Source organism: Mus caroli, chromosome 15, assembly GCF_900094665.2.
Source record: "Mus caroli chromosome 15, CAROLI_EIJ_v1.1, whole genome shotgun sequence".
Lineage (NCBI taxonomy): Eukaryota > Metazoa > Chordata > Mammalia > Rodentia > Muridae > Mus > Mus caroli.
In genome coordinates this window covers 66,939,371-66,950,723 of record NC_034584.1, presented here as the reverse complement: position 1 = coordinate 66,950,723, position 11,353 = coordinate 66,939,371, and the positions used below count along the sequence as shown (strand labels likewise).

Here is an 11,353-nt window from a genome sequence, read left to right as displayed (position 1 = left end):
TTTGTAGACCAGGCTGGCCTCGAACTCAGAAATCCGCCTGCCTCTGCCTCCCGAGTGCTGGGATTAAAGGCGTGCGCCACCACGCCCGGCGAGAGTAGAGTTTTAAGGACTCTGGCTATCTGCTTGTATCAATCTTAAAATATATTTGTTCATACTAAAGGATAGGAGTCTCATTTTACAGATAGCTTTGGAAAGTTGAAAATGTATTTCATTTCATAATAAGTCAGGTTTCAGTTTTTCTTTATCTATCTGGAGCAAATGTAAGTATCTTAATTATACATTTTGTAGACTATCTACTTTAGGCCCTGTTTGAACTAGTTCATGCTGATATTTTTATCAGTTTCATAGTTTATATTTTTTAAAAAAACCATCTTTATTGATTCTTTGTGAGTTTCCTATCCTTACCCCAGTCCCACTCATCTCCCTGTCCCTTTGTAGCTACTCTTCCATTCTTGTAGCCCACCCCCCCCAAATAAAAGAATAAAACAAAAAAGGGGCTAGTTCTCCTGCTCTCATGCCCTTGGGGCCAGCTTACCTCCGTCCCCCAACACACCAGGACCAGGTTTACTGTGCTGTCTAGGTGAGGTGCAGGCACTCTTCTGAATGCCAAAACAGCTTTGTACATTAACATGGTCTTACCCTGCAACTCAGACCAGGAACATTGCATGGCCTTTGGTGGTGATAGGGGCCATGGACTTTGACACAGACTCCTGCTGCATGGCCACAGACCCATACATGGCCCTCAGTGGCAGTGCCAGGGCAGGCTATTCACATCAGTCTGCTCTTCTTCACCTTCTTCCTCCAGTTCCACCTTTCTTCATAGTGCTCAAACTGCTTCTTTTTCTCTCCCACCTGACCATCACACACTTGCACGTTGTAGTGGCCTCCACTGCGGGCACGCCTCTGGGTGTCTTTCATCTGCCTGAGCAACATGGTGATGGGCAGGCCTCTCCTGGTTTATACTTTTAAATAAGATTGGATTATGAAACAGAACATAATATATCTTAAATTACCCCTTGCTAAAATAGTAATCAGTGGGCTTAGTGCTGCTAGATATTAATGCTTAATATCTGCTCACTGTATATTATAAAATAGTTATGGGGCTGAAGAGATGTTAAAGTGACTAAGAGCAGTGTTCTTCCAGAGGACCTGGGTTTGATCCCCAGCATCTACATGGAGCCTCACAGCAGTCTGTATCTGCAGTTCTAAGGGATACAACATTTTCTTCTGGCCTTCTTGGGTAGCAGGCATGCATGTGGTGCACACACATGCATTCAGGCAGAACACTCATAAAATAAATAGCTTTTTGTAGAAGAAGAAAAAATAAATATAAAAACTTAAGGCACAAAGCCAATATAACTGATTACTTATTACTCTGAGATAGAAGTTAAATTGAAAGAGCTACAGTAACAGCGAAGGAGAATAGTTTTGGAGTGTGCACAATGTTACTTGAGTTATGTCTTTGACAATGGGTTTGGGAAAGGTTGTATTTTGATTATCACTTTTTAAAAAAGATTTAATATTTTATGCATGTTTTGCTTGCATATTTGTCTGTGTACCACTTGTGAGCAGTGTCTGTGGTAACCAGAATAGGGCCTCTGATCCCCCAGAACTGTAGTTACAGATGATTGTTGGTGGACATATGGGTGCTAGGAATGGAACCTGGACTTCTGAAAGAGTATGCTCATAATTGCTGAGCCATCTCTTTAGTGCCCGAACATTAGATCATTTTTAAAAAATTTAAAGAGTATTGTTTTTTATGTTGAATGAGTCACATAAGTTTTTTTTTGAGACCTTCATCCATGTATATGATATATTTTGATTTATATATTTGTTTCCTCCCTCTCCTTCCATTTTTCTCTCATAACTTATAGTGTACTTTTTTTCTTAAAAACCATTTAATGTTGAAAGTATATGCATGAGTGTAAGACCAGCCATGGGTGCAGGCAGCAGCCTTTAAGAGGCAAGTTAGAGGTAGTGGACAGCTGTAGAAAACATTTGCTGGACATGACTGCACTGTTGCACACATGAACTGTTGTATACTGTACCTGTATATAGAAGATCATGCAAGCCAGAATCCTAGTATGGATGGTGGAGACACTTCTATATCTTTGTTTCATGATGGTAGAGTCCTGCCTCTAGGTTACTGAAAGTTTGTGTCTTTTCTGTTTCCTCCAAGTTACCCTATGTCCATTCTGACCTCCCTTTGCTGTATTTGTCTCTCTCTCTCTTGATTAGAGGCCTTTCTCATATCCTTGTGATGAATTCAGGACTTCTTAGGGAAACTTTAAGTATATATGTTTTGCATCAGGATATTTTGTATGGCCTTTTGTCAGGGAGTTCTGTGTTGGTGTCTTTAGTTTTACCTGTTAGGCTAACAGTTTCCTGCAGGGAAAAGATATGATGCCAGATTCTGGTACTTGATTGCCTTGTGTTGTGGGAGCTGGAGTTGTTGACTTACTCTTCCTCTGTATGAAAGCTACTCAGCTTTTTCCAGAGACTGGCTCTTGGACTGCTCTCAGGTGGGTAGAGGGGACCAGATGGAGGCAGGCTACTAGGGCTCTCACTGCAGCCGGGCACTGTAACACTCTTGTCACTTCACTCAGTGCTGCTGCTTGAGACTTTTTTTACTCTGCTGTGAAAATGGAATTGGTACTTCAACTTTTCAGTTCCTGGCCTATAGTCTGCTAAATCATTGGCTGTGCTTCCTTCCCATTTTAAATTTGTCTCTCTGCTGTCCAGAATATTGTCCCTCCTTCAGTATATCTATTTGTTTTGATGTTTATCTTAGCCTTTTCAGTTCCCCAGTTTCCACTCCTTTTAGTTCTCACATATTTGTATTTGATTTTTGAACTTTATCTCTTTAGCATAGTTTTAGTGGGAACAAGCAGGTTTGTGCTTTTCGACTTTGCCATCATTTCAGCAGGTTATGCTTGTTGATTGCCTAATAGTTTTCAGCTACTTGTATGCATCCTTTTTACTGGATGCTGGTTTTCAAATAGCTTCTATGTGTTTATCTTTAAGTTCATTCATTGTCTAGCACTTTATATGTTAGACATGAGGATAACATGCTCAAGAGGGTGAGCATGGTAAGACTTTATTAGAGGAGTAAAATGGGCTGATAAAAGCTTAGTGTTAGAACACTTACCCAGCAGCTCTGCTGAATAAATAAGTAAATAGCAGTGAAATAAAGATGTTTATGTATGTGCACATTCTGTCTCTTCCAGGTCTCTGGGCTACAATGAAAAGAGGAAACAGATACTAGGAATATTTTTTAAAACAGCTATTTGATTTCTTCTCAAAGTCACTGCTGCCTTCTGAGTTGTGAGTATATTTCTCTTGTTCGGGCCTTGGTGTTGTCTTTTGTTTTTTTCTTTCCCTTGTCCAACAGCCTCTGATCTGTAGTAGCAACAGAACATAAATGATTGGTAGGGTCAGAGAAGACTTGTAAGTTGTATGTTGATTCTTTATATATTTTAATATTAGCATTATGATATTGGTTGTTCAAAGAATAGTGCTTGGAAAACACTGGACATTGTAAACAGTCTGAACTATAGTTACTTATTAAATAATTACAGCCACTTTAGGAACAAGATCTGCTGTTCTCTGTGTCACATTTACATAAACTCAAACAAGTTAATGGTTTCTAAGTTATAAGTGTTGGTATTAGGTTCATATTTTTTTATAGCTTTAGAAGCGTGTTCCTTACTGGTATTTTATTCTCATGAATACTGACTTCAGATTTTGGTCTCATGTTTTATTTATTTATTTATTCATTCATTCATTCATTCATTCATTTATTCATTTATTCATTTATTCATTTATTCATTTATTCATTTATTTGTTGGTTTTTTTTGAGACAGGGTTTCTCTCTGTAGCTCTAGCTGTCTTGGAACTAACTCTATAGATCAGGCTGGCCTCGAACTCTAAGATCCCAAGTGCTGGGATTAAAGGCGTGCGCCACCACTGCCCAGCTCATGGATTATTTATAATAGTTCTACTTACCTTGGGGAATATATCCTGTACCCCCAAGTGGCTGCCTGAAACTACAGATAGGATCAGACTACATATATGTTATATATGCTTTTTCCTATGCACTCAAGCAAACATGTGTGGTCATGTCCATCTTTTTAACATGGGTGCTGGAATCCAAATTCAGGTTCTTAGCAATTGATCTTTACCTGCTAAGTACCAGCCCTACTTTAAGTTATTTTCTTCTACCTAAACCTAGTTTCTCATCTGACCTAGAGGTTTATTTAAGGTTTTCTCCTAGGAGATTGTTAGGAAGAAACTTTAAGATACATCTAATATGTAGTCAACACTCAGTATCATTAGTAGTTGTATTAGTTAGGCTCACTATTCCTGTGTAGAAACATCATGACCAAAAGCAACTCTAGGAGGAAAGGGTTTATTTTACTTTTTCTTACCGCAGTTCATCATTGGATACCAAAGCGGGAACTCAAATGAGACAGGAACTTGGAGTTAGGAGCTGATCCACAGACCATGGAGGGATGTTGCTTACTGGCTTGCTCTCATGGCTTGTTCAGCCTGCTTTATGGAAGAACCTAGGATCACCAGCCCAGGAATGACACTATCTGCAATGGGCTGGGCCTTCCTCCATCAATCACTTATGAAGAAAATGCCCTTTAAGCTGGGCATAGTGGGACACACCTTTAAGCCCAACACTTGGGAACCAGAGGCAGGCATATCTCTGAGTTTGAGACCAGTTTGGTCTACATAGTTAAGTCCCTGTCTCAATTTTAAAAAAGAAAGATAGAAAATACCCATCAGGCTTGCCTGCTTGCAACCCGATCTTATGGAGGCAGTTTCTCAACTGAGGTTCCTTTAGTTTGTGACATAAAACTAGCCACAAAGGCAGTTATTCCAGATGGTATTTTCTACAGTACAAACAGTGGGCTTAACCTTGAAAGAGATTACTTGACTTGTAAATTGTTAAACTTGTTTTTCTTCACATTGGGGAGATTATAGACTTTTGAAAGTTCCTAAGTTTGTCTTATGCTTAGAGCCTACTCTCTGGTAGATCTGGTACTAAACCAAGGACAAAGATGGTGATAAGAGATCCAAACTCTCTCTTCTCGGGTTGGCATCAGTGAATATTTGTTTTTATTTTTTAATAGAAAGTTTACATTTATCTCTTTTGTGTGTGTATATGTGTATGGGGTACATGTGGAGATCAGAGGGCAACTTGTTGAAGTTGGTTCTTTCCTTTTCATGTAGGTCTTAAGGAATGAACTCAGGTTGTCAGACTTGCCGACAAGGGCCTTTACCCAGTGAGCCATCTTGCCTCGGAAAACATTTGTTTTAGCAAACTTAAACTTCATGGAGTTGAAATGATTGACAGTTTATTAAGTGTGATTTTGGCGAGGGTTTCTAGAGTAGAGGCTCTTCCTCTGTCTCGTCCATTTCCATATGAGGGTTAGTTCACTTTACTCCTCACTTATTTCTTGTCTCCTGAAATCAGTTTTCTTTCTTTGTATTAAAGAAATTTTCCCATACATGCAGTTTCAGCTTTCTAGTCTAGGTGTAGAGGACTCTAATCTCACTTCTGTTTTTTCCAGTTCCTCTTGCTCCTGTGAGTAAGGGGAGGAGTCTGTTCTATGTCTGCCTGTGCCAGATGTGAGAGCTATGTGTCATCTGTGGTATCATGCCTGTTTGACCCAAGGTTAGTTTTCATTCCTACTGAATGAAGAGTTCTTTGTTTATTGTGGTGTCTCTGTGTGTGTGTGTGTGTGTGTGTGTGTATAGACTCGAGAGCAGGCGTGCATGTGCATACATGTGTGCACGTGTCCACTCATTCGGTGTAGGTCAGGACAACATTGGTAGCCAGTTCTTTCCTTATACATGTGGTTTCTAGGGATCAAACTTAGGTCATGAGCCTTAATGGCAAGTGCTGAGCCATCTCATTGGCTCCAGGCATATTGGTGGGTTTTTTTTTCCTCTTTTAAGATTTATTTATTTTATGTATGTATGCTGTCTTCAGACAGACCAGAATAGGACTTTGGATCCCATTACAAATGGTTGTGAGCCACAATGTGGTTGCTGGGAATTGAACTCAGGACCTCTGGAAGAGCAGTCTTACTTGCTGAGCCATCTCTCCAGCCCCTGTTTTTTTGTTTTTTGTTTTTTCTTTTTTTTAGACAAGGTCTCACTATGAAGCACTGACTGACCTGGAACTTGCTATGGCTGGTTTATAACCCAAGAGATCTTCCTGACCACGCCTAGGAATGAAGTTTTTAAATTCTTTTTTTTTTCTTTTTTTTTTAATTTTTAATATTTTTATTACATATTTTCCTCAATTACATTTCCAATGCTATCCCAAAAGTCCCCCATAGCGCCCCCCACTTCCCTACCCACCCATTCCCATTCTTTTGGCCCTGGCATTCCCCTATATTGGGGCATATAAAGTTTGCAAGTCCAATGGGCCTCTCTTTCCATTGATGGCCGACTAGGCCATCTTTCGATACATATGCAGCTAGAGACAAGAGCTCCGGGGTTCTGGTTAGTACATCATGTTGTTCCAACAATAGGGTTGCAGATCCCTTTAGCTCCTTGGGTACTTTCTCTAGCTTCTCCATTGGGAGCCCTGTGATACATCCAATAGCTGACTGTGAACATCCACTCCTATGTTTGCTAGGCCCCGGCATCATCTCACAAGAGACAGCTATATTTGAGTTTTTAAATTCTTGTCACAAAGTAAGTTTTTTGTTAGCTGCTGCTGCTGATGATTTGTGCATGTGTGTGAGAGAGACCATGAATATGAATGAATGAATGAGAATATGCAAATGAAACTTTGTAGCAGAGTCGGCTCCAAAACAGGAGCAGAGCTGTTCATAAATTGAGCTGTAAGAGTGATCATTATTTATTATGTTTACTTATTTGTGTGTGTGTGTGTGTGTGTGTATGTATGTGTGTATATATGAGTTGTTTCTCTCCTTTCACTATGTGTTCCAGAGATTGCACTTGGGTCGTCAGATGTGTGCAGTAAGCACTTTTATCTATGGAGCTGTCTTACCAGTCTAATCCAGATCTTTGTCTTTTGGTGACTCTTCCTTATTATTACAGACGGACGTACTTGTTTTTCTGTGCTGTTAGAAGTCTTTAGAGGAGTAGAACTCATTAGTCTACATTTTGATCATGAAGCCAGTGAGGGCTTTGGAGATGGTGTTGATATTATATAAGGTTTTAAAAGTAACCTTTTTAAAAAAAAAAAAGATTTATTTATTTTATTTATATGAGTACACTGTAGCTGTCTTCAGACACACCAGAAGAGGGTATCAGATCCTATTACAGATGGTTGTGAGCCACCATGTGGTTGCTGGGAATTGAACTCAGGAACTTTGGAAGAACAGTCAGTGCTCTTAATTGCTGAGCCATCTCTCTAGCCCCCAAAGTAACTTTTATTAGCTAGATGTAATTGTTGTCTTGGAGGCTTAGGTTTAACTCAGCTGTTCTGGTCCAAACTCCTCTCTAAGGACTGATTCAAACTGGCTTCTCTTGGCTTCTGACTGAATTGCTCTGTTTGGTCTCAAACTAACTGGCAATCTATTCTAATCTTCTGGTTCCTTCTCATTTTCTGGCTTGTTCTGTCTTCACCTGCAACCTGTCTCTGTAAAACTGTCCTTTCCCCCACTCCCTATTGCCTTTCTTTCTGGTCTGTTCTCTTTAAGTTGCCTCTCTTTTCTTGCGCTGTTCTTTTGAGTGTTGGGATTATCCTATCTGTGACTCACTCTATCAGATCTTTCTCTGATTAATCACTTTGTCCGACAATTCAGTGTCACTTGTTGAAGTTAGTCCTCTCCTTTTCATGTAGGTCTTGAAGACTGAACTCAGGTTATCAGACTTGGCGACAAAGGCCATTACCCAGTGAGCTTTATTTTGAGACACCCCAAACATTGGTTTTAGCAAACATGGCTACTTTCTTTTACAAACTAACCTTGCTTACATTGTTGGGATTAGAGGTGTGTACTAAGGACATATCTGTATTCCAACCAGAGGTATTAAAGGTGTGTGGACTGTCTATATTCCAACTGGACTACACAGACCTAGGTCTTTGGATGTAATCCCTTGCCAGAGCAGCCATGTTGCTGGATTAAAATTCTCTGCAGGTCTATGTTGACTCGTGGTGTGAGGGTTGAGGAGGGTGTGGTGTATTGGTTTGTCATGTGAGGATTTAAGTGGTGGGGTATGGGTTGGTTTGCTTGTGGCTAAGGATAGTCACAGTTTTGGAATCATAATGGCTTGAGGTTAACCTTGGTGTTACTACTATTGACTGTGGTATTTTATATAAAACATTTTACTTTTCTATTAGTTTGTTTCCTCATTTGTTCTACAAGGATTTGTTCAGTCTCTACTGTGTTAGTAGCAGGAAGATAGGGGATAGTTGAGGTAGTTTTTAGGTACAGACCTGCATTTCTCTGAAGCAGGGCAAATGGCTATCACTGGAGAATGGGTGAAGGCATTGCCAGGGGTTGCAGATGTGCTTGTAGCAAGAGGTCTGTAGTTGAGGAAAGGAAAGACTTTGCAGCATTGGGGGGTTGGTCCTGGAATGATGGGCTCAGTTGCAGTTGGTGAGAATTAAACTAGAATATGCCCATCTTTAAGATAGTAAGATTTTTGTCTAGTGGTAGTTCTCAGTAGCTCATATAGACTCTGGAAGGAGGTCTTGAATGCACATTGAGCTGTGGGATGGGCCCATTCTAGGAGGATTGATTGTAGAGGCAATAGGAGCTGGTTAAGTTCAGGATGCTAAGTTTATATTAAGTGCCAGCCATGGTTCTAATTGCTTTAAGTAGAGACATCAAAAAACAAGACAGGAGTGTCTTGAAGAGAGAAATAAAGCAACTAATGAGCTGTGAACCTAAGAAGTACCCCATGTTGGGAAGTACAGTGGAGGAAATCATGCTACAGTTTGTAGTTAGGGTTTGAGGTGTACATAGAATGCTACAATAAGCCTTGCTGCTAAGTGAAATGTGAGCCAGATGTGGCAGTGATGAACGTAGTACCTAAGTAGATCCATGGTTGTAAGAACATTGTAGTTGAGTGAACAGCAGTGCAGACAGAATGTGCAGTGTTTGATGGAGCTGGTCATTTTTGTTGAAGTCTGACTCAGCTCATGACAAGCTACATCCATTGGGATGTTATGAAGGGAATCAGGTGTGTAGCAGAGATGACATGGGCTAGGGAACTAGCAATCAAAGAAGTGGACTTAGGATGTCATGACAGTAGGATTTGTTAGTAGTTTGTGTACAGGTAGGAGATAAGGGGGTAGAGTTGCATATGAGAGAGACTTATGATGTAGACGTAACCACTACTCAGACGTGTAGTCAGTCATTCTCTGTGTTTGCTAGGTGCTGTGCATGCAACCCCACATAAAAGGTTCATAGTATTATGGCTCCTGTGTGAGGAAGATCAGGTTGAGGAAGCTGCTTTTCTCAGAATGATAGCTGACACATGTTAGAGCTGGTAGTGTGTATGGATTCCAGCTGTCTTTGAGCACATCCTTTATGCTGTATCACTCTGCCACTAAAGTGGGCAGTAGTCTGCTCCTAGCCTTTATTTCCCCCAAAGATTTAAAAATAGAGAAAGAGGGGTTGGAGAGATGGCCTGGTAGTTAAGAGCACTGGCTATTCTTTCAGAGGACCCCTGAAGAAGGGGTCTTCTTAGTGGGGGAAATTGATGGGAGCAAAAGCCTGGGATTGTAGAAATGACTTGTTAGGTTTCACTGAATTAAAAGTCTTGTCTGCTGGGACTTTTACTGGATTGTACATACCATACTGCCTTAATACAGACAGTACCTTGCGAATTTTAAACCAGATTACATGGGAATTAGGTTCACATTATTAAACATGGGTGACAGATTTTTTATTATAGTCCTAAGACTTGAACATAGAGCATATTAGACCACGTGTATCCAAAGGGTAAATTTTAAAGTGTGTTTCATATCTTGCTTCATGAGGAAATCTTTTAAGAATACTTGTCACAGAAGTAATGACTTTGGCCTTGGGGTATCCAAGCCAATTAATTCACTGGGTGTAGGAATCAGTGCTATAGTGCTGCCTCAGTCTTGATTTCCAGGAATTGAATGAATTCTAGGAGAAACTTAGGAAATTGCTTGCTAATATGCTTATCTTTGGAGAGGGCAATTGGGGCATGGGAACATGTCTTTGAGGCATGCAAGAATACCTGTAGAACCCCAGGGAAAACCAGCTTTCAAGGATGAGATGGTGAAAAGACAGAAGTTGATGAATTGCTTGTTTTTGAAAAGAAGCACTGCTTATATTGAAATTCTGAGACAGATAATTAGAAATAAGGCCTACACATAGTCTTAAAAATTGCAGACACCACAGTGCCTTTCGTGTGAATGCACATAATTCATGGATGGGTGGGGCCTTGTATTGAGCTCAGTTTTAAGCTTCCCATTTACACCTAGGTATGTGGAGAACACCCATTTCAGTCATGACATTGTGTTTCAAGAATTATGGCTAGAACATTATAGTCACAGCCATTATAGCTGCCATTTGTGTGTTAGGTGAATTATGAACCTTATTTCTTATGTATGTGCCATAGTATTCATGTGTTGGTGTAGTGTTCCTCACTTTCTACCTTGTTTAAATTGTTGTCTCTTCTGACTAGCAGGCTTTTGAGCTTCCTGGGTTCTTGTGTCTTTGCCTCTTGTCCCGAAAGGAGTGTTGGGAGTATAGATGTTTGTGCTACAAATCTGGATTTAAAAAAAAAAGATTGATTTTAAATTCTGTGGTGTGTGTACCTGTTAAATGCAGTTATCTGTGAAGGTCAGAGGCATTGGATTCCTTGCAGCTGTAGTTACAAGCTGTTTTGAGTCACCTGATGTGGGGTAATGGGAACTGAACATGACTCTTCTGCAAGAGACTCAGCCAACTCTCTTGGTTTTTTGAGATAGTGTCTTCCTATGTCGTCCCGCTGGCCTTAAACTCACTATGTAGACCAGACTGGCCTCAAATTCACAGAGATCTTTCTGCTTCTGCTTCCCTTGTCATAGGATAAAGGTATATACCACTGAGCCATCTCTCTGGGCTGCACACTTGACTTTATAAAGGATGATAGTGAAAAGGTGTTTGCGGGCTGGTGAGATGGCTCAGCAGGTAAGAGCACCCGACTGTTCTTCCAAAGGTCCTGAGTTCAAATCCCAGCAACCACATGGTGGCTCACGACCATCCGTAACGAGATCTGACTCCCTCTTCTGGTGTGTCTGAAGACAGCTACAGTGTACTTACATGTAATAAATAAATCTTAAAAAAAAGAAAAAAGAAAAGGTGTTTGCCATCACCATCCTGCTGAACTCCCATTCTTTCCT

The 11,353-nt window shown here is 40.4% G+C and overlaps 1 protein-coding gene across 14 annotated transcripts in view; it reads left to right on the top strand.

The window, feature by feature from the left end:
* Ptk2 (protein tyrosine kinase 2) overlaps positions 1–11,353 on the top strand; it is a 201,117-nt gene that overhangs the window by 23,399 nt on the left and 166,365 nt on the right. For all 14 annotated transcript variants that reach the window (XM_029470118.1, XM_029470117.1, XM_021183064.2 and 11 more), the window contains exon 2: positions 3,228–3,324. The gene's annotated coding sequence lies outside the window, so the exon portion shown is untranslated. The remainder of the gene's footprint in view (positions 1–3,227; positions 3,325–11,353) is intronic.